This window comes from Accipiter gentilis, chromosome 5 (assembly GCF_929443795.1).
Source record: "Accipiter gentilis chromosome 5, bAccGen1.1, whole genome shotgun sequence".
Taxonomy (NCBI): Eukaryota; Metazoa; Chordata; class Aves; order Accipitriformes; family Accipitridae; genus Astur; species Astur gentilis.
Window position 1 is genome coordinate 14,789,193 of NC_064884.1, and position 24,646 is coordinate 14,813,838.

Below are 24,646 nucleotides of genomic sequence, written 5' to 3' on the forward strand. Positions count from 1 at the left end.
ATGTAGATCTGTCTTGAAAAGCTCATGTGTTCTCATTCTTCCTTAATTCCTCGCACATTTTTAATCCAGGCTGAAGCTGGATTGAAAATTTTAGGTAGTAAATCTCATGCAAGTACTATAATTTATTTCAGTGACCTAAACATGTTAATAAGGATTCTGTGGAAAAGTGCTTTGGTCCCTAGTTTGTTTTCTATTTTAAGCAGCTAAAAGCAGCAGACTGGCACTAAGCTAAAATTAAGTGTATTTTGCTGCCCCTCCTAAAGAATTGTGTTCCTATTTTGGAGGCATCCTTATTTTTATAATAATTAATTTCAAATCCATCTAAATTTAAAAAGGAAAAGTGTTTCAAATTTGTGTAAACTGGAAACTATGTGGCAAACATTTACATGTTTTCTTTAAAACTTGCGACGGCTTATTCTTTAAGCAAAATATTCCCAGCCAAGTTCCATAAACTGGGATGCTGGCCTTTCAGGATCACTTCTGTCCACTGGCCCAGCATGTGCTGATATCTTAGCTGTCACAGCATGCATGTTTTGTCATTTCTGTCCAGTGCTACTTTTTGTCTTTTGACATTAACAATATTTGTGTCTACTCTTGAGATTGCTAAGGGACAATACCTACTGAGTAACAGTAAAAATTTTGTTAGGCAGCCATGTTCATTGCCTTTTTTTCAATCTCTTAAACGTCTACAGTGTGACTCATTTGAAGGGCAGCACCAACCAGCAGTGTGTCTATTCAGAAATGGCTTTTAGATGGAAACTGAAAAAGTTCATTGCCTCAAGAGTTTGTTTCAAATTTGTCATTCAAAAATGTGTGTAATTTAAAACAAAAAATACTCAGCCACTCTAAAAGTGAGGTAGTCAGCCATTAAATATTATCTTGTAAGTACTGTACCACCTTGTTTTGCCCCCTTTTTTTAAGGTTTACCCTTCCTTAAGCCTTGCCTCATAACTGTTCATTTCCTCAGTGGCCATTAGATGCAAAACTCTGCTGATCCAGTGGATATCAGCTTTACGCTTATTTTACTGTTGTCCATTGCTGCCACTTGTTGCAAATGTGCATGGGAGAGCAAGTGATGATTGCTCACTCTGCACCAAGGTTGATATTCTCAGTGTTATCCTACCTAAGACCTCTCTCAGACATCCTGTTTGTTATATTTTACAGCAGACATTTGACATACCTTTGCAAGCTCATACAGACCGTGTCCAGTTTTGGTACCTCCCTCTGTGCTGTGAGGTAGGTTGCCAGACTTGTCCAGCTATCTGTTGTACTTTGGGACAGTGCCAGTGGGATCTGCAGGTCTCTCCTGCAGATGCATGAACAAATCTCCCATGGGAATGTTTTTCTTTTCCATCAGCCATCTGGAGCTCTTGTAGGCAGACTTGATGAATTGCATCAGACAGGTAAAAATACCTGTGCTTCCATGAGCAGTATGGAAGTGTATTTGCAGCATGCCACTTTCTGATTGCCTGCCTGCTTGTCTCCCAGCAAAGGTCTGGGGTATGTCTAGGGCTCCAAAGGATAGTTCATTTTTGGATGCCAAGCTCTGATAAGATGCCAGCACTCCACAACAAAAGCACAGATATGAAAATTAACTCCAGTATCTTACCCTGAGTACTTAAAAGCATTATGAGGCATTGTCTGCTGTGTTTCTCTGCTTTCTGCAAGATGCTTCCATATTTCCAACTGATTTTTTTTAAATTATTGTCTTTGTAAGTTGTGACATTAATTTTTCCATAAAGTGACAACCAGGCTATGAGTCAGATGAAGCTGCCTGTCGTAAACACTGTGTGGAGTGAGCATATTGTCAGCTGTCTCTCTCAGTCATCTTTAATGTTATGTCATTTTATCAGTTGAATAACTTTTAGACAGATTACAGTCTCTGAAAATGATCATTGGAAAATTGATCATTGGTTAACCATGGGTTTTAAATACTCGAGAGGCTTCTGGAAAGAGAAGGGAAAAACCCATGTACCATGGTGTCTAGGGTAAGAAATATGGAAATCTTTGAAATGAGGATTATTTAAACTGGGAAGAACTTTTCCAGGGTAAAGGATAGTGAAGCACTTGAATAGGTTGCCTGCAGAGCTCGTTGCCTTCAGAGCACTGAAGGTGTTTATGCAGAGGTTAGTCATGTCTATCAGAATGGAATGGGTTTGGCCCTTCTAGGGGCTGAAAATGGAGTAGATGACTTTTCTGAGTCTCTTCAAGTACAAGGACTTAATGTTTTTTGTTGTCATTGTTTTGGGTTTTGAGTTTTTTGGTGTTTTGGTTTGGGTTTTGGGTTTGGGGTTTTTTTTGTTTCTTTGTTTGGTGGTTTTTTTTGAAGGAAGAGCTATGCTGACGAAAGCTTCCCTCTAAAGATACATTGGAAAGATGTGCATTTCCATCAATTTAGTACTACAGAATTTGGTGGCATTCTATCCGGAAAAGATGCATGCACCTTTTAAAAACATCTTTCATGAAGCTAATGTCATTATTTAATTCAACGAAAAATGTTGAAGTTGTTATACATTAACATTCAGAGATCTGCAAAACTGCCTGAAATCAGACTTACTGTGATTTAGTGGGTCAGTCATTTATTAAAACTTAACAGCTGTGTCCCTTTGCCCAAGACTTGCAATCTTCTAAATCCCTTAGAAACAATTTAAATTTTTTTTTTGGGGGGGGAGGGGGGGGAACTAACAAAATAATGAAGTATCTCAAAACAGTCTCTGTGCATTGAATAATGCAATATATGTATATTTTAACTTTATATATTTATATAAAATCTTAAAAGCTGCTTTTAAGACACAGGCCATTTTGAACATGGTTGGCAGCACATTAAAAGATAAATCTTCTGATTACTTTGGACCTTTTAATCACTAAATGTCAAAATTAGAAAAGCTTACTCATTTTATAGAGAGAAATAATTTGAAGTAAAGCTACCCAAAAGCAAAGATCTTGTCTAGAAGCAGAAGCTGCACTTGTTAATTTTTCCAAACATGTGGAGGACAGCAAGAGTTTATGCTGGAAAAAATCAGATTAAAATGAAGCTAGTGTTTATTCTTCATAATTGCAGTTTACCACTAGTCACACCTTTTGCTGCTGATACTTTGATATGCTACTATAGAATCATAGAATTGTTTAGGTTGGAAAAGACCTTTAATATCATCGAGTCCAACCATTAACATAGCACTGCCAAGTTCACCACTAAATCGTGTCCCTAAGTGCCACATCTACACATCTTTTAAACACCTCCAGGGATGGTGACTCAACCACTTGATGACATCTTCATATTGATTTTAATCTGTCCTTTTAAGTCTGTTCAATCTATTTGTATCGTTCCCCTAATGTTAAGGGATCACTGCAAATAGGAGTAGGAGACTTGCTACCTTTAATATGACTGAAGCCTTATTTTCAAGCAATGACCATTCTGGTAAAGCAGTCACAGTAAGAGTATGTAATAAAGGTGATTTAATATAGAGGGAATTATAAAGCTAAGCAAAAGCTTAAGCCTTACTATAAGTTACAGATTCCTCTGTGGCATTTAGATTGTGAATATTTGGAATGTATCTTTGGAAAATTGTTTTGGATCCAAGTATATTCAAAGCATGGAATAAGAATGAATGAGAAATCTGCAAATTAGCATGAAAATATTGCAGATCCAGCGTGATGACATTATGAATTTTACTTTGGCTCAACTATTAGAAATGACAATTTTGCTAGCAATGATTGAAGAGTACCAAAATGAAGTAGAAGCAGGGTGCTTATTTCATCTTTAACTTGTATGATAATGGAAATCTGGTAGATATTTCTGTGGGGATAATTCTCAAAATAGATTGGGATACATCCTGTGACGACAAGAACCAAAAATGTATGCCTTATATTTGGAAAGAGCTTCCAGGCTGTCCTAGAAGAATTTGGTAGGTACTGTGACAGTGCATGACATTCATGAAGTTGACCTTATGAACAAGTCAAAAATCATAGGAAGATTTTTAGTAAGCATTTGTGATGTTCAGAGGAGTGGGCCTGGAGATTGAGGTAGAATTTTGACCCTAGGAAGAAAATGGCAATGTCATCAATACCTTCAGGCGAACCAGGCTTTCAGGGACCTGGCTGTGCTTTGATGTGGTTTTGACTTCAACCAGATTTGTAAGCATATTTAAACATGTAGTAGTGCAAGTAATGATCCACTGGAGTTTACAGAAGGGTGTGTGTTAGCTGAGTCTGAGGTGATTCTGGCCATTTCTGTTATTATTATTTCCCTGTGCTCCTGTGGAAGTGTAGTTCATGGTCTTCAAACCTGTAGATCAAGTAGCTGTATACATCTAAATGAGCAAACTTCTCCCAGCTGGTTATTTGGGTATGTACAGGTGCTTAACTGAAAGCACAAATATAGCAGTTGTGCAATGTCTTATTAGGTGTTCTGGTGAAAACAGACCCTCTGGTATAGAAAACTAATACCATTACACATCTCGTGGATGATAAATTATTCTCTTAGGTCATCTCTGTTTTCTGCGATTCATAGCCTTTTTCTTGTCTGTGAGAGGGGCCTGTTTTTCTGGGGAGCTTTCTGACCATCTGATGAACCATGCTGTATATAGTCAAGTTTATTACTGTATTAGAATTTGATTTTTAAATCCTGAAAAGATTTAAAGAGGAAGTTTTCCCTTCTAACTCTTCATCTTCCTTCATTTTTTTTAAAGGAGGAATTGAATGTATATACAATATGCTGAAAATTTAAGGTAAAAATATCAAATGGTGCTTTTTAAAATCTATGATCATTGAGTCCTCCTGCTGTATATATAAATTTTAACTTCAAGAAGCTGATTAACTGTAGGTCAGCATATGTTAAAAAAAAATAAATAAATTACCAGTCTGCGAAAAAGGTAAAATTGTACTATTTATTATAAGATTTGCGTGGAGAAAATGTCTTTGAATTCACTAGCATTGTCTAATACTTTTATCTTCAATTATTTTTTTTTTGGCTTTACCATTTATTGCCATTTTCTGCCCATCAGAAATCTATTTCAGGGGTTTTTGATAAACAACACAAGACTTAAGCACAGATTTTGTCACTACATATTGCTATGAAGTAGAAGAATGTTACGTTACACAACAGTAGGAAATGAAACAAGTTAGCTTTAATTTTTCTCCCTTCTTCCTGAGAGGTAGTATTAAATATAGTACTATATACATGAAGAGTACACATCAGATGTGTATACAACAAGAATTTATCACCAGGAAGAAGAAACAAGGTGAAATGAAAATGTTACATAAGATTACCTGCTAATCTTTAAAAAAATAATATATTGTTTCTCATTGCTTGTTAACTAAACTACATTCTCTAATCCTGAAACACTTTTCTTTTGTAAGATACAAAGGAACAAGATTCTGTGATGTTAAAATGGCATGAATATGTAATGTATCCAGACTGTAGTCATGTTATTAATTATCTTTAATGAAGTTTGTCCTGATGTTGTCCACAATGCACAGAAAACTTCCCTAGGTACTATCACTTTCAGTTCATTCCAACAATATTCCTCACTGTTCTTGTGGTTTTCTGTTTATTATGCCTGGTTAATATTGATATTAACAATATCTGTTCCTGTTGCTTATTCTTTATTATTGGTTATGTACAAGAAGATAGTCCCCATGATTGGGTTTAGCAGGAATTGAATCTCTAGGTTCTATATGTGTTGAGGTAACATTCTATTATATGTGAAACAGGCGATGCAGTTCAGTAAGACTTGCTAGTAAGGCATAAATTCCATTTCATGAAGCAGGTGGGACTGCCCTGGGAGGAAAATCAAAAGTTAGACCAGATCATCTGGTTCTTCATCAAGGTATATATCCACTGGGTTTTCAGTCTCTGTGACCTTTTACAACTATGTTTTCTTGTCATACTTTGGTTCAGCATCAGAACACTATTTTAAAAAATATTTATTGACTGTATTTACACTGAAACTTTAATAAATAGTATATAATTAAGAGCTGAGCAAAATTTTCACAGCCAAACCAAATTATATTGGCTAATCTTTACCTGAAGATTTCCCAGGTTAGTGATTCTGGATCCAGCATCCCTCTGTCCTTCTGACTAGGTCTGTATTATTTTTTTCTTCTTTTTAATTTTTTTTTTTAAATCTATAAGCTGTCTTCTGAGAGATTCATTCTGCACCCATCTCAGATGTTTTGCAAGCAACCTTTTTCTCTTCCTCCTCCATCAGATGGTGAATAAAATACAATTCTACTAATGCCTCTCATGGCTTGTATCGCTTGAGACATGCAAGGTACCTCAGAGTACAGTATGCTGATGGGAAATGTCTGTTACTGCTAGAGCTTCGAACTCTTCATGCAGCCAGAGCTGTACGAAAGCATGCAAACTAACTGCTCAGGAAGTATCCAAAAGGAGTAAAATTTGTATGTGTGTTTGCATTCATTTATTTCTCTGATCTTACTGATGTTTCAGAGACAATTGAGTCAGATTTCCAAGTTTTATTTGCAACCACGTGGAAGATGGATGCAGGGATTCTTGTTTAATCATGTGCTGTCAAAGGCTTTGGGAGAAGCAGAAAATGTTGTGAAAATTGTGATGAAACCGAGTGCCTCACACAGGGTGACACTGGCTGATCGTCTGCCAGCAGTGTGATCAGAACTTGCATCCTTTGCACCTCCCAGGTGTCCCACCATCCCTCTTCTCTATCCCATTCTTTATAACAGAGGCACTGGCCTCTTGCCTGAAGTTCACTGAGTAGTTTTATTTCATCTCTGTATGCTGACTGTTACCATTTATAATTGTTTGCTTATGTCTTTTACAGAATAAGAAAAAAATAGGTTTGACATGCCATTCAAGATGTTCTTGAGATGAGTCACTTGAATCTAGCAAGCGGCTTGCTTTCATTGAAACATTGCTTGCAAATGCCTTATGGGGTTCTCTTGGGTCCTTCCTAAGAAGTGGTATGTAAGCTGAACACAGATCAGACTCAGTGGGGAAAAATGCATGCTTTTTCACAGTTGAATTTGCTTCAGTTCCCTGAGTTTCAGTTTCAACTTAATCCTTAAACAATGGTTTTATTGACGTAAACTTTGAATTTTAAAGGCTAGAGTACAAACCTGGGGTTTGGATTTCACCCGCGCTTTGCTGAAGTAATCTTAATTTGTAGTGCACCTGCCTGCAGAGGCTCATAGTTGGAAGACAGAAGTCTATTAGAGACCTGCATTTTCACCAACTTGATATGTTACGTAGGAGCAGGTACTGTTTATACATTGTGAAAATGAGTATTACAGCAATACTGCTAGTACAGAGTAATTTATGGAGGATTCAGTAACTGCAGGCTGTTATTCTGAACAAAGACAAGTGTTACTGAAGAGTCTTTGAGTATTACTGCAGTCTAAAATCATCTCCGATTGCTTCAGAGATTGCTTTGTGATATTTTAAGGCTTTCAGCCAGCCTGTTTTGAGTGACTGTAAATGTACTGCGAAACAGCATTCACACTAGAGTGCTGCAGCAGAAGGTATGTTTGCCCTACATACCATAATGGGTAGAAATCCCCAAGATCCCTGGGCAAGCACTAAATGAGCTGGAAGCAGCCTAGCTGTAGTAACATGGAGCTGTGTGTGGCTGAGAAGCAGACTAAATTAACCTGCACAGTGAGATTGCTTCTAGCACCTCAGAAAGCATGGCAAGACACTGCCAGCTCAGAGCTGACTCACACATCTACATGTTACACTGCACAGCATAAATGTGCCCACTGGAGAACTGAATAACATATTCATGTGCTATTATAGTCTGAGCTGCTTTTTCTCTGTTACCAGCTTGTGTTATCAGGTGTACCTGATCTTTGGTCATTGTTACCACTGAGGGGCCATCTAGTTCCAGTTGGAAACATTACTTAAGTCATGTCAGAAGATTTTTGTGTGTGAACAAAATGGTGGATTGAGACGTCACATTCTCCAAGAACCCTCTGCACTCTTGATGCAGGAAAAAAAGGAATGTCTCTTAATACCCATGTGTGAAAAAAAGGGAAAAAAAAATCTCAGTTTTTATAAATGTTTTTGTTTTCTTGTTTAACATTGAAATTTTAAAGAAATAGCACATGTATTTCAAGAATATTTTTATAAACAACGTTGACTAAACTGGTCTTATGGTATGTCATCTCTAAAGGAGGTCTGTGGAGGCATGTCTTAATTTCAGCCACAGGTATGATTACAGAGTGGGTGGCTTTGCTCTGCAGTGTAGTATCGCTGGTTAGACTTTGTGTTCCTCGAGTTCAATTTGTGGCACATGCCAGAGACCGCAGTCATAGGGGTTCAGGTAGTGTGGCTGGAGCTCTTATTTGTAGTTGTGCCTTTTTGTTAGCTTTGGATCTTGTGGCAGTTTTTATCCTGGTATATCAACCTGGTTTATATCCGGGTTTCATACTTCTGCTCCAAAACAAAGCCACACCTTCTAAGAAAGGCAGGTTGGATAGAAATTATATTTCCTTGAGCCTAACAGCACCCAATCTGAAAACAAAAGGAAGTCTGACTTTAGTTGAAACAGAGTCCTGTCCATTATAGAAGCTTGAAAAGAGCGGCCTTTGTTTCCTAGATCTGATAGTTCTGCCACAGTGATGGGTTTGCATGAGTAACTTATTCCTTCTTATCTTGTGGGTGAATTTGGATTTCCGACGGAAAGTGCAATTTCTCTGCTTATCACATCCAGCACCTGCATACTCTTACAGTTCACCTGATTTTCAAATATGACTATCTTGAACTTTAAAATCAGGTTCTTCTTTAACTATAGCTTCTAAAACAAACTAGAGAATAAATTTTGTCTGCCTTTGTTATGCTTAATAGTTCTGCTATCTGTTTCTTGATGTTCACATGGGATTTGTTTAGGAAAAAAAGGTAGCTTTTGAAAATATGTTTCAACTCACCAGCTATGTCAGCTGTAGCTGTGGGTTTGCTTTTTTACATTACAGTAAGCAAGTTCTTAAATGCCTTTGTAAACAGCTAAGTTTCTACTTAAAGCAGAGTTTGCAGTCTGTTGTAGAATTTACAGAAATAGCAAGCTTTGAGAATTGGTAGGTCAGACCAATGAGTCTGTGAGTTGGATCGGCTCCTTTTACCATCCTTGATCACTCTAAAAGAGCTCATTTTTTGCTGGCACTCTGAACAAGCAGCTGTGTGTTGCGTTTTGCTGTTTTTTCTGCAGTTAGTTTACTCTGGTTACCTCTGATAAGTGGTTGTCTCCAGCACACACTGGTAAAAATTAACTTGGGGACAGTGGTGTCCACTGCTCTGCCTGTTTACAAAGCTAATAGGCATGTGCCCTTAATGTGCTTAATCAGAGATCCTCTGAGGTAGACACAGTTGACGCTTTCTTATGCATAAGTCTTTATGCATGTTAGTTTGCATACTGCAGTGAACAGTATTATTGATTAACCCTTTAACTAGCCCATGCTATTGAGATTTTGGAGAGAACAGTAGAAATGTGACTTTGGAAGGGAAAGCTGTAACTATAAAAATCTGTTCTTTCTGCTTCTGTGCCAGCGACTTCTGTTTCAGGAGAAGCAGTAGCCTCTCTATTCCCTGTGTTGCTTTTGTCTCCCATCCATAAACTTGCCAACAGCCTGGTATCTCAGTAAGCACAGCCTGGGTACCTGCTTTCAGGTGGCTTCTGCCAGCTGCTCAGCATGAAAAACTTGCAGACCGCTCTGTGTTACTTGGGATGGGGCTTTCCAGAGAAACAGCAGCTGGGCCTATCCCCTTTTCCCTACATGTGCCATTTCACTCATATGCCCAAAGGAACTGTGCATATATGGAGCAGAGAAGGGATTTAATTCAGCAGTGCTATGATTATGCAGAGCACCCTTTGACATGCATGGGAACTGTTCAGAAACAAAGATTACAGGAGAGTGTGCTGACAAAAGGAAATATTTTTTTGATCTAAACCCTATATTAATATTTATTTTAAGAAAACAAGCAAACAAAAAAAACCCCAATGTGCAACCTTCCTGATCCAAGCTTTCAACTTGTATATATAGTTATTTCACAGAAGACTCATTTTAGATACTGGCACCTTGCTCAGTCTGTTCTCCATTGTATAGTGTAGTTGTATAGTATCAGAGTGCTTCAAAACCAATAAAATCACCTTCCCTGGTGATGCTGAAAAACCTCTTTCTTGCCTTTAACAGAGCGGAACATTGTGACTTGCTCAGGAGAAATCGTATCTTAAGGAGAATGGACATCAGAAGTGCTCAGTGGTGGGCCAGTACCTTTACTGTGCAGATCTTTCTGCCCGTAGTATTTAACATGGAAAAGCTGTCATTTTCTTCCCTTGAAACAACCTTCTTATAGATATTCCTAAGCGCTTAGTTGTTTTCCTGTGGAGTGGTCAGTTGTCTCTTCAACTCCTCTGACTGGCAGTGCACTTTATGGTCTGATCACAGAGAACAAGTTAGTTAGGGTCTTGGATGAGGATGAAGAACATTTTAAACAAAAAATTATCCTCAGGATGTTAAGACTGCTCTGGGAACAAATGGGGTACAGGAAGATGGGAAGTGGGATTTTGATACATGATTTGGCAATCCACTTGAGACTGTGCCAAAGTGATGTTTGTCACATCACGTTATCCATTAATTCTTTTGGCAAGTTGTATTTCCTATGTGAGTCAGCTACAACGAGCAGCGTCCAGGGACAGTGTTTCTTCTCAAGCTTTTTCCATAGTATGCAGCTTGGTTTCCAACATGCAAGTCACACATGCTGACAAGAATCAGATGCACCTGTTCCTTGACCATGGCCCACTCCACAGATGCAGATTTATAGAGCCTAAAAGGAAAGGACTGAAGGGTGTGTACCAGTTGAGTTGGGCAATTTCACTGCCAGAGATATTTTTAGTATAAATTGTGTACTTGCATCTAAGTTTAGAGTGATTGTAATTGTCCGAATTTTTGTTATACAAAAATAAGCAGCTGCTGAAGACCGAGGGCAGCTAGGGACCACAAAGCATTGAAAGTACTGATTCACATGTGGTAACACTTCTTCTAATGTGCCCATTGGGATTTCTTGCCTAAACTCTACCTTTACTGCCTGCTTCAGCAAAGCATCTTGCTTATTATCAGTCTTAACAGAGCTTCTTCAGTTATTTTTTTGCTTTTCTTGTTCACTGGACTGTGAGAGGTGCTCTATCATCTTTTCCTCAACAACATCTGCACCTTGATTATAAGCTCCAGATTTTTCCTTGCAAAGCAGCACTATACAGTATTGTATGTATATACTGTGTGTATATTCTTCGCATTTCCCTGGGCCTGTCTCTGAAGTCTCAGAAGATTTATAAAGATATCAGAAATGCATGTATTGTATGTATGCAGAAAGTGTGGTTTGCAGAAGTACAGCATGCAGATTATATTGGGCTTACCAAGAAAGGAGCAAAGGGGTTTGCTAGCCAAGGGCAAAGCACTCTCTTCTTTAAGCTTTCAGTCAAAAACCAGTCTAGACATTTTTATCACATTAAAAAGTCTGGAGCATTTAATAGGTATGTGACAAGAAAAAAAGCAGTCTGAACTAGCTGACCAGTTTTCTTATGGGAAAAGCCTGCTGGGCCCAAGTTTTTATTCTTTGCAATGGTAATTATTATGCTGGAAATGCTTAATGGTGATATATAAAGCACAGCTGGTTTTAGACATGTAAGAATGTTATCCTCACTTTCTACCGGGCCTGCTGTGCTTTGCATGTGACAATTCTCTTGATTTTGATGGGCACTATACTTGATGAGTGTGTGTGCCACCTGTTACTAAGTTGTAGGAGGCCAGAGTGGATAGTGGCAGCATTAGTTAAGCACCACAGAACGCTTTGGTGCGTACAGCAAGTGCAAATGGCAAAACATTTTCTGTCTGTCTCTGCTAGGGTTGCTTTATCAATTTTTATGGTGTAACAAGTTGCATCTGTTGATTTCCATTGCATCTGATGGCTTCCAGACGGACTCCTCTGCCTTTGACCTCCACTGTCACATCTAGAATCACCTTCACCTTCTGAGGCATTTTCCCCATGCACCCCTTGGTTTGTGTGCAGCACGGGGGAATGCTGAACTCCCTGTCTCCGGGAGCCCTGCCATCCCCACTCCCTAGCTGTCACAATAAATAACCCCACTCTGCTGTTGCCTGGAATGTTGGCACTGTTCTTGCCATTTCTTTCTTCTTTACCCCTCACACATAGACACTATTGTTTTGTTTTGTTGGTCTTTCTTAGTGTATATCCCACCCTGTTCTTTCCTTTCCAGCCTTATTGCAGAAACCCAGCTTCATACTTGGAATAATCTCTAAAAATAGCCTTGCTTGTGGTGTCCTAAACTGTTTCCATTTCAGCTATTCCAAACTACCTACTGTTCTTGTGAAAATGCTGCCACCTTCCCTTTTAATTTTAGCTGTATTGGCCTTCTTGGGCACTTCAATATTCTGTCGAAGCCCACATTAGTGTCAGACATCCCATCCTTGCTTTCTGCATTTTTTTCTGTTGTTAGTTCCCTCCTCCTCTTTTCAGTTCTTGTGCTCTTCCCCACACATCTGTTTCATTTTTCTCCCCTAATGCTTGTCCAGAATCAAGAATGTCTTCATATTCCAGCATGATGCGCATACCCTCACCTTTCCAGGGAGAGAAGAGAAAGCGCTGCTTATCTCTCTGCCTGCATGAGCATGTTCCACTACGTACCTGTCCCTTTCCACCTCAGTAGAAGTGGAGGTCCCAGCAGCAGGTGACAATGAAGAGCAGTGATGAGGAGGCTTGGAGAGGTAACAGCTCCCCCTTTTGTTTCCTGCTGTTCAACACTGAACTGCATCTTAAAGTTAGAAATTTAGAGAAAGTACCCAGACTCTGGTGTCTCTAGTTGGTCCAGAAAAATCTGAATAAATGGAACCTCTCAGCATGCTGTAAAGCCTGCAGTTTATTAGGAGATGTCAAATAAGTGTTCAGAATGGGCTTTGCATGCCAGCATGCCATACCATCACTCCTGACTGGCAGACTGGCTCTCCTTTTTGTCTCCATACTGGACAAATAGGTTACATACCAACACTTTTATTTTTATCCCTTTTGGAATACTGTGTCAAATCATCCATTTGGAGCAATACAAAAATGGAGATGCCTTTCCTCCAGAAATTTTCATATCTATTGTGAATAGTTGAACAAGCCAAAATGCATCCAGCAGGAAGATTTGGAGAGGCTGCTGGCTTGGAACACTCTCCCACCCCCTCTCTTTAATATTTGACAAGCCTGCTTTTGCCCCATTTTTTAAACAAGCAATACGTTAATATTCAGAAAGACATTTTAGGGACGTTGTTCCCAAGTAGTGTAAACAACTGAATACTTCAATAATGAGGATAGCACTCTGTTTTATCAGATAAACTTACCTCAGATGTCTTATGCAGTCTCATTTTACCATGAAGAGACAACAACTATCAATTTGATAATGACTGATGTGACAGGGAACATAGCATAATGTCAAGCAAGTTGTGACACTGCCCAGAAGCTCTAAAAGCAATGGAGACAGAATAAGAAAGATTGTGCAGGTAATGGGACTAAGGATAAAAAACGTCACCAATCCTTTAGGCGATAAGTTCACAGTTAACCATAAACAGAAGATGTGGATGCATAAAACATGGCATCACAGTCTCTTTCACTAATCCCTGCCACAAAGAAACCGTGCAATTGGCATATACATTTCTACTAACCAAATATTAAAACAACAGCCATTTAAAATGAAATCTGGCTGAAACAAATTTACAAGAAGTGCTTACTCTGCCACCTACCTACAATAATGAAGTAACAACAATAATATTAATAATAATAATTTAAAGTTCAGATCCAGTTGCTTTTCCTCTTGAATCTCTAGGAAATTAAAGCTATAAATAGCTGATAACCTGGTATATCTCAAACATGGCTGTCCATACTTGGACAGCTGTCCTGCTGGAAAGAGTGCTTCTAGATTTACAAATCGTAGGCAGCATTGTATTTTTAGCCTTGCCTGGTTGTGATACATTGTGTTCAGAACTGTGGCAATCCCATCCTCAGCAGAATGCCCAGTTGTTTATTAATCAGTTAATACTGGATGTTATTGGTGATCAGAGGTGTATAACCTAAGTTTTAGCTCTGGGATATCTTGCTGTCAGTGTTTTCAGACTGTCTATATAGATAAATAATTAGCTTCACTAAGTGTGCAATTAAGACAAGTCTTGTTAGCCTCATTCTTTAGAGGGGAAAATGGAAAATGGCAAGAGTCGATCCAGGACTCTAGAGCAGTCTGGCTAAACATCAACTGTAACCCAGATCCCTTGATTCCCAGCGAGCCCAAAGGGGCTGTGTTTTTCCCTGAACAATTGGTAATTAATGTTGTTTCTGCATGCAACAGGTAGAGTGTTTGGGAGAGGGGAAAATAGACGAGACGAGCCTCTACAACAGTGTATAGGACAGGCAGTTTATGATTATTTTTTCCCCATCTGTTAAATGTCATCTAGATTCATAGATCTGCTTTTTGCACAGTGATGTTGAAGTGCACACCATGAGCACCACGTGTGTTTCTTTTCCTCTTACTGACCTGGGAGGAATTGGAGAAAGAACCTTTATTAAAGACAATTAGTATGTTCTGTTTATTTCTGGGTTTTTTTTTTTCTATGATTCGAACCTGAAAGCTTGGCAGAACCATTAACACTAAAGCTCTGAGGGAGCTGCAGTCTGTTCCAGCCAGGCATTAGCTAGGGCAGGTTACAGCTGCCCAGCTGCTGCCCTTACTTGAGCTCAAGTTGCATCACAGAACTGAGGAGGGAAGAAAGGCTGTGCCTACAAATCTCTGCTATCTAGGATTTGAATTTACCACAGCCACTGGGGCTGGGTGGTCAGAAGGGTGATGGATAATTTCCATTCCAACCAGCTGATAATGCTGTGCCTGCATTCCCCTACCTCCTAGCTGAGACTTGATTCAGGGCATGAGCCAACATACAAATGAGCAGGATAACAGGGGATGTGAAGGGTGATGGAAACAAGGAAAAGGATATGAGGTGTAAGGAAGGAAGGAATGTACTGATCAAATGCAGATAGTAGGTCTATGTTTCTTGCTTTTCATTCCATATTATCTTCTCTTGTTCAAAGAAGGGGATGCAAAACCCGCTGTCTTTAGGGTGTAAGGTGGGTGCTGAGATGAAATCTGAGCAGCATTATGACTTCTAAGATAGACACAAAAATTTTCTGACCAGTGCCATGGGTTAAATTGCACAATGACAATCTCACCTAAAAGAGTATAAACCCCTCTGTATTGTCACGGTGACTGTAGTTGGTAGGCTTTATCCGGAGTACCAAGAAATCTGTAATTAATTTAAACTTTCAACAAATGCCTACTTTTAACACACTCCCAACTGTCAAATAATGAATACAGCTTTTTGATATTAATGCATTTTAGACCACTGGAATGATTGCCAAAGAAGGTCACCTTAGCTTTGTCTGAAATTTTAAGCCAGCAATGTGGCTCACTCCTGTTTTCTCAGAAACCATGTGGAAAACCGGTCAAACCCTGCAAATTATAATGCCCCTTTCCTAATTTTAAATTTTAAAGTAATGTCTATGTTCCTCACAGCTTATTAGTTTTTAAAATATCTGTATATTTTGAACAAACTCATATTAAGTCATGTCAAAAATTTTAATAAAGTTTGGTTTGAACTAAAGTACCTGACCGCAGAAGGGATTCTTTCAAAACACACAGAGATTTAGAAGTTATTACAAAAATGTGATCTTGACCTTTTGTTACATTTTATTAATACAAGGTCTGAGTCTGTGTCATTGTTTGGAAACAGACAACTGTGTCCTCAGGACATGGTCATGGAGCAGCTGATATTTGTAGTTTGTTGTATTTTTGTTTCAGGTACTAGTTTGTGTTATTTCCAAAACTTTTCCTTGCACTTAAAAATGAAAGACTGCTAATATTAATCTGGCTTGGAAGTTTGTGTTGCCTTTTCTATGTTATTTGTAGTTAATAATTCGGTCTCTAGAATTTTCCAGTTGTTTTATGTCCTAGGATCCCTGAACTCTTGCATTCATAACAGGAATGATGCTCACTTAAGGTTGTTTGGTGTTTATCTGTACTCTCACCTGAATTCTTCCCAGGATTTTAATTTCGAACATTTATTTTTGTCTTCCTATCACATTAAAGTACAGGAATGACTTCTGCTTGAGATCTTTTAGAGCACTAAGCCTCAGAAGGAGGCTAAAAAGAAGAAACTGAAGTTCCAAATGTCAAAATCGCTCATGATTTTAATTAAAATAATTGACACATACTTCATACAGGCGTACCTAAAAGGGAGAAACACTGCTCACTGACTTAAAAGTTGTGTTATCTGTCAGCTACAGATTAAACAACAATAGAAATCAAGTACAGTATTAATTGCCCAAAGAGCATATTGAAGACTTCTTAATAAGTCTGACAAGTCCCATTCCTTTAGGGCTCATTGCTGTAATTACACAAGGTGTCAGATTTTACAAGACTGTAGAGAGAATTTGGGCTTAAGGAATTCAGAAAATACTTCATGTTTTTCAAGTGCTATGTATTTCTGATTTTTTTTTAAAATTATTCCATGAAGTAGCCTTTGTTTTAACTGTCTTCAATTGAAAGCCACAGAGTGAAGTAATTAAACTTAATAAAAGTCACTGCTGTTAAATCGAGATACATTGTGTACATACATCATATGCTATAGCAATTCAGAAAAGATCTTGACAACTATTACACAAACCATTGCTTTCATCAAAGTCCAATTCATTCTCTGTTACTACCTGGGGAGGGACATGGCTTGCAGGAAATGGGATGCTTGACATTATACTAAAAATAAATCTTGAACGCCTCTAACACTTCTGCTTAACTAAAGATAAAACTGTAGCATCTTCCACATTTTTAGAGAACTTAATTTTTACATGGTTAGTGTTTATTATTGGAAGGAGACAAAACAGGGGAAGTTCTAGGGAAAGGTTCTTCATCATGTGCTCACGTTATGAAATGAAGTTCATTTGACAGGTCAAAAGCAAAAAGTTACTGTTAGATGGGTACTGAACAATACGTGTAAATAAAAATGAATTGTCATTTATTGTATCTTTTGATGAGTCAGATTGCTAAATTCTCTGTACAATTGACAGCATTATGAGCACATCCCCTCCTGATATCATTCCTTGGGAAGATCCGTGCCTTTCCCCTTGCCTTTCCCCTTTAGTGTTGCAAAATTGAAAATGTGAACACCAAATTTTCTATCACCAGAAGGAAAGAATAACAATAAAAATAACTACTTATTCAGTAAAGTTTATAGTTTTGTATGTATGGTTCATTATTTTTTAACACTTAAGTTTTTACTAAGTTCCAGTTATGATAGTTCTGCATTTTAGCTTACTATTCAAATAGGTACTTTTCATAGGAATGTGTATAGATGAGCTTCTGTTATTGCTGTAGGAATTTCCTTGTGGACTATGAGTAAAAACTTACTTTTTTATTTTAACACTTTGCTGTTGAAATGGCCAAGTTGTTTTTGTTTTTCCAGGCATTTCAAATGGCACCTATCTAAAGCTTCATTTTGGTCAGGAAGTGAAGCTAATGGCGTTCGTTTATAATGGTCTCACATGAGGACCAATCCAAATCCTATCAGAAGCTATGTGATGAGTCCAAATGACTTCGGTGATCAATTTGTAGCAAATTCAAAAGGGAAAATCCCCTCCCCTCTGTGTTGCTGCTGAGTGTAGAAATAATTTGCCTTCTTGGGACTATAGGTATTTGTTCGAAGGATGAGACAGGTTAATGATCTTTCTGTTCTTCAGTGGAGTAATATTCATGCCATCAAATTTAGGCTCCTTAATAGAGTGGAAAGAAAGGCCCTTAATTTAGGTTCAGGTGATTCAGCTCCGTTGATGAAAGAGGCAACCATGATCAGTAGGATTAGCATTTGAGCAGGTGACAAAATTAGATGGTTTTGTTGTTACTGGTATTAGTTTGTTTTCTGTTTTGGGGGGAATTTGGTAGTTACTCCATTACATATAACTGTTAATTATGTTGGATTTTTCTGCTGCTTCTGTGTTAGTATTAGTCTGATTAAGCTGTCTTTTAACATTATGACCATAGTCAATGCTTTTTATTTTTTCTGTACAACATAAAAATATATATAATTTATAAGAAATAAATAGTCTATTTCTTGCATCAGATTTATTGAATAAGTAATGTCTGTTGTATCACGCTTATTTTTGAGAATTAATGAACTTTATAACGACTTCTGTGGAAGTGCGTTCTCTTAGAGAATTTGGAAATAATTTTTTTTCTGAAATATTCCTGATGCTACTGCAAGATTATTTTAAGATTTAAGATTATTTTTTATGCGGTTTGTGTGTATATGCAGGGTTAAGTTGTTGGTCTGCGCTGCGTAAGCCAGGCTGATATGCGCTCCTGATTTTTTGTTTCTGTCTCTGTTGGGCAGGCTCCCACTAAATAAATTCATTTAGAAGTTTGTGAGGAATTAAACCTGAGTGAATCATCTGACTGAGAAGCTTTCTGTAATGGCTTGATTTAAGTATATTTCTGATTGTCAGAACGTAGTCTTGTTATACTGTTGCAAATGTACCAGAAAAAGTTTATTTACATAACCAGTTTTACATAACATTCACTTCTCAGAAATGGGAATGCCCCCCCCCCCCCAAAAAAAAAAAAAAAAAAAAGGTGAGTGGTAGGCACTTATGGTAGATAATGAGCATTTTAGAAAAAATGGGAGGACTGCGAAAAACTGTAGATACTAACAAACTAGAAAGGCTTTAGGACAAAAAGAAAAACATCTAAGGAAGCTGGGAGGTCATGTTTTGGTCCTATGGTCTATCCTAGGAATTCTACTTGTTAGAGATAATGACTCTCATTGGAGTTGATGACTGAACTACAGTTCGGAGCTTAAGTTAAGGCAGGACTGTCTCATTTTCAACACTATGGTGTAAGCAATTGTTTTCTGCTGTCAGCAACAGATACACTCATTTCTTAGCCTGAAGCAGAGCTCTGCAGTGGGCAGCCTCACAGAACTTGTATGAAATGCTGAAGAAGAGGTTAGTTAAGAATAAGCCACTTCTTCTTTTGGTCTAATCTCTTAGCTGTCCCAGCATGCCAATGCATTCCTTCAATTAAAACAAAATGGAAAATGAGACAAAATAGAAATCGAGACCATTACTAGACAGTATGTGTTCCGGCACCTGAGCTCTGTTGTATGTCTTCTGTTGCTTCTGGACCTTGTTTTTGGGAGAACTGTTTTAAGTTTTCTGCATTAGTTGTGGGAATAATGTGTTTAAAAATAACATGCTGAAAAGCACTCTTCTTAAAAAAAAGAAAAAAAAAAAAGAAGGAACAACAAAATTTGATCTTGGATGAGCCTGGAGAGCTGTGAAATCTTGGAATTGTTTTACAATGTAGTGTGGATACTGCAGAAATTCAGGACTGTGGCTCTCACCATTACTTTTTACACAGGACTCACACTGTAGTGGCTGGTATTTTCTAAATTTTCTTAAAACTTACTCTGAAATTTAAGTTCTACTGTAGAAACCAAAGTTTCCGTTTAAAAAACACCATCTCTCTGCATTTTGCATATGGTTATTCTGGTACATTTATGACCAAATAAATTTGTTGCTGAGGAGTAAATGTATGAAGATCTGAGTTTTCTTCCTGTAAATCTCTAGAAACAGTTGTAGTGTTTGAATACGAAAGTACTTCAGAGCCTCATTAAAAAATGAAGGGGGCATTTTTATAAGAATTTCAGTGTTGTACTGCCTGTTTAGCCTTGGACAGCTAGTTTCTCACTCGAGTCCACAGCACTGCAGGTAGACTTTCTGGACTGGGATGAACTCCATAAAAAAACCCCAAAGTTATAGAGGTCTGCTCATATAGATCTGGTTGTCTTTGTTATGAAGAATCTTTTTTACCAAAGAGGAGTGGTGGTGAAATGGGATATATGTACTTCAAGGGGCAGAAGAGTGGGAAATAATGTTAGTTTTATTATTTTTTTTAATTTTTTTCTTCTATCTGTAAGAAAAATACATATACCTGGGCAAGATTACTAAAGTCAGCATAGTGTTCTGTGGCTACTTATACTTCGCCCTTGAAACCCACACAGACAGTAACTGATGCAGGTTTAGGTGGTATGATTCAAAGAGGTAAGCGGTGAAATGGCGAACACAGTATGGAGCCTCCTCACTGTTCAGTCAGCAAATAGTGATTCATTCCAGAGGCAAAAATAATAAATACTTTAAAAAAATTTACAAATATCGTTATAATATTCGGGGCTAAGCAAACTGTGGAAATTGTGAGTTACGATGTTTTAGACTGGGGGGGGATCAGCTCTAAGGAATACTGCTGTCCTTTCCAACAGTGTCTCAACATTGACAGGATGTTTATGGGATCCAAGGAGTATCCTATCCATCAGGCTAGCCAGCCCTGTGGGTTAGTTTAGAATATCACCTCTTTCCCCAAACATTTGCCTGCTTTGTATTAACAGAATCCTTTCTTTCTCCTGTTCAGCCACACCTTGTCCTTCTTTTGGTCAAAGAATGAAAAAACCAGGATTTATAGTCCCTCCACCCACCTTTAGCTTAGTACAGCCAAGCTTACAAAGGAGGAAGACTTCTGTGTTAAATTATGCTATTCTGGATATGGTTAATTTTGTGTCCTCACTCTTTGGGTAATCCAGGTGAATGAACAGCTGCTTTTTTTCATGTGATCCAAATCATGTCTTCAGGCATAAATCAGTGTTGAAAGAAAGGGAGATAGCTCAAAAGGCATTTAACTACTACATTTGAGAGACTTCACCTACTTCTTCCTTCTGGTCATTAAGTCCTGAGGTGTATTTTATATGAGTGTTCTTTCTGCTTTTGTGAACAATACGTATTCAGAGGCATTTTTATACTTTAAGAACCCTAAATTAGTGAGAAGAATTTGATTTTAATTTTTAAAGGCTGTTTAAAAGTTTTAAAATTAAAATTTTAGTCTTTAAATTTGGTTCCTAAATCTTCTCTCTCCCAGTTGAATCTGCACACATTTCATAGTTACTAAATTTCTTTAAAGAGAGTAATTCTTGATTCTCATCATAGTGAGGGTATATGCATACATACATTTACAACCATATGAACATTAGAATGTCATGTTTGTTTGGGTTTGGTGGGTGGGTGGGGTTGGTTTTAGTTTTTACTTTTAGAACTTCTTAAAGATTGATTAAAAGAGATCCAAAGAGTGATAGGGGAATATTTGGTATTTTGTTTTCGTGATCTTAAAAGCTAACAGGGTTATGGAAGAATGGATTTTTGAGAGAAGTGTGAGAAATGTGAGAGGCTGAAAAGAGCTTTTCTAAAGGCAGAGGGAATTTTCTTCACCTTCTGTACATCTGCCAAAGCATATGGCTTAAAAATCTTGTTACAATTTATCTGGCTCTTTACTACATGTGCTCAAGCCATCTTTCCCTCATGCTTCATCTGTCTCAGTTCATCTGTAAACTGTATTGACCTGTGAGAGAGCAGAGCTAGAGAAGAGATTGGTATGATGCTAAATAACAATGAGTTTGAGTCCCTGAGACAGAACTTGATTGCTTGATAAATTATGAGCAATCAAGCGTGTTTTCTTGCAGCTCAATGCAAAGTTATGCAAATAAGAACGACTGTAATTCTGGTTTGTATGACAGAGGGCTGTGCAGGGCTACTGGGTGCTGGTCCAGACCCCTGACTTCAGAAAGGCAGCTGGAAAAGTGGAGAGGGCTCAGGCTGAGTCCAAGATTTGAAAAATGTGCATTGCAGCAGAAACTGAAGAGCTCGATCTATTTAATTTACCAGCGATGAAGTAACGAGACAACTTCATCACACTGTGTGAGTACCCAGACAAGGAGAAGATAACTGTAAAGGAGGGATTTCTACAGAGCTATATTTCTGTAACTGGATGATGAACTCAGCAAAGTTCAAACTAGTAATAAAGTGCATGTTTTGTAGTTCTAAGGTAATTAGTCTATCTGAAAGATAGATGGCTGTTCTAGCACTCTTTACATCCAGGATTCAGAGTGCCAGATGCTGGACAGGATGTTATGATGTGTCTTATACAGGAGTTCAGAGCAGTTCCAGTGCTTGTAGGTTTCACAATCTGCGTCTGTACGGGGTTCAGTGTCAGTAAAAAAGGGTAAAGGCTATGTATATAGGCTAGGGACTGTGGAATAATATTCTTCACAGTCTTAACAGTGTCATCACATTTCTTATGTTTTAGCACAGAATGTGTCTGCTTTTCCCAGAAGGACTTCACATGCTGATAGCATGTATTACTGCATGAACTACCTGTCGTATTTGAAGTAACTTTTCTCCTTGGGAACATTCTGATAGTGAAAGTCATTTAAACAGATAAGGGAATGGTCAAAATGCCATAAAAATGGAGTGTTTATCACTTCAGGTGTGTATTTTTTTAAGTTTCCTTTAAATCTAAGGGATATTTTTCCAAGACATTTGAGGATTTGTTGTATAGGATGGGGTTTTGTTGGTTCTGGTTTCAACTTTACTGTTAATGAAGCCTGTGAAGTCAGAAAACAGCTTTCTGAAGCTGCTTATCTCCAAACGTAGCTTTGCTCTAAGAACAAGCACTAAGTTTTCAAGGTGTTGTGATTATACTGAGCTACTGTGTGAAGTCTGTGAGCTGTATGGAACAAGACACCATCATGCTACTGCAATGGGATGGCTCTCCTATTATGCAGCCTCCTCCATGGAATGAGGAAAGAGCAGCTCTTTGCAGATCTAAACTGGAAGAGACCCTAAAATTGTAAGTGTATTTTTAAGAAATAATAAAAATTCAGTAATTTAGCACATTCCCTGAAAGGATCTCAAAACATCTCATGGTCTTCATGAAGAAGATATTACTCTTTTACAGAGAGGTAAGAGCCAAATGCACAGAGTTGACAAAAAGAAAAGGGGGCTTTCAATAATATACTAAATGTAGTTGATCGCTTCTTGGCCCTAGTTCCTTCTCCTCTGTTTGTTCAGACCGTCTCTTCATCAGGGAAAAAAAAAGTACAGATGAATAGTCTTAAATATTGTTTAGCCTTATTTTTGTAAATGGAGAGTACAGATATGTTATTTTGAGTTTTCATCCCATTTTCAGCAAAAGTGAACACTTAATGTGTTCTGTTGTATTTGTCAATAACTGTTAAAATGTATTTTTGATAATTATGGAGAATGAATTAATTTATCTTATTGCTAAGGCTTTGGAAATGTGATATGTATTTTTGATATTCCTGTATCAATGATCAAAAAAGGGCAAGAGATAGAGATGGGCAGCATGAAAATGTATTTTGCGTTTTTTTAGTAGTAAGTGTTTTTTTCAGTAGAAAACTATCAAAAGTAACTGTTCTTAAAGTTGGTGCTGGGACAGAGTCTTTTTAACAGTATCCTCTGAATTCTTTTGTTCTTTTTCTTGTTAGAACATTTTTGATACAAATGAAAACAAGACAGAGAAGGAGGATACTACATTTTTTTAATATTTTTTTTTAACAGTTGCATCTATTCTGGGTTTAAAGTTCAGTGAAAGTAGATATTTCTAAGAACTTTGTGGAAGCATTGTTATCTAATTGGTAATATTTTAGTCTGCTGTTCAGAGTTTTGGCATACACAAACACTACAGAGATCATATGCATAGCATAGATTACACAGGCTGTCGTGCTTTCCCTTGAATTTTATGTATGCTTTTTATTCTTCTCACTTAGATAAACTTTGCTTGGGCTGTGTGCCTGCATTGTAACAGTAACAACTGTACTGGCTACGCTCAGCCCTCTGTCATGCTGCTAGAGACAGCCAACAGTAGGTGAAGGTTGTCAGAGGAGGGCTAGGGCAAACAGTCAAGAACAGGGTAAGGTGGTGTTCACCTGTGAGACGGGCAGTAGTGTGTGAGGGCAGATTATTGTGACCATGTGCTGTATTCATCCTCAATATACTGTTTCACAGAATGATTTGCTGACATCTGTGAGTCAGTCTCATCTTGCTGCTGCCAAGTGTATTCCCCCTCATGCGAGACTTTCTGGTCCGCTGTATAAAGGAATAACCAAGATACTGTGTGTCCTAGATGGCATTAGTAGTCGGGAGCAATGCAGATGCACTTCAGATAAAATGAACCTCAGTATTTCAGAGTACGTAGTTGGGACATTTTCTGCTGTGAAGCAGCATAACCTAGAAGGCACCAAGGTGTTGGAAAGGATACTGAATAATTTGATAGTCTTTCTTGTAAGGTCCATATGTTATGACTTCTGTTTTATATTCTACATGAACAGCTTCGTTCACATTCCTAAGCTTGCAGAAATGCACAATACTGCAAGCTAATTTTATTTAATGCCTTATATTCCTAAACAGGTTTTTTCCTGATGAATTTTGACCTATATATTATCTGTATCTTGAGTTATGTGTAAAATACCACTGAAAATACCCAGGACTTTATTTAATATGAATGGATTTTGAAATACAAAACAGGAAAAATGTGTTTCCTACTACCTGTGTAGTATAGAATTTAGAATGTTAAAAAAAATTAAAATCTGTTTATGTAGGATCTGATGTTTTCCTGTAAAAAAGAAACACTTATGTATATTACAGGTTGTGGTATTCTGTGTCGCCTAGGGCTGCGTTAATCCCAGC

At 37.8% G+C, this 24,646-nt stretch overlaps 1 protein-coding gene across 2 annotated transcripts in view; it reads left to right on the plus strand.

The window, feature by feature from the left end:
* PLCB4 (phospholipase C beta 4) overlaps window positions 1-24,646 on the plus strand; it is a 213,693-nt gene that overhangs the window by 93,993 nt on the left and 95,054 nt on the right. Inside the window, exon 1 of one of the 2 annotated variants that reach the window (XM_049800914.1) lies at window positions 22,492-22,787. The exons of the other annotated variant lie outside the window; for it this stretch is intronic. The gene's annotated coding sequence lies outside the window, so the exon portion shown is untranslated. Of the gene's footprint in view, window positions 1-22,491; window positions 22,788-24,646 lie in introns of those variants that run through there. 2 annotated transcript variants of the gene reach the window in all.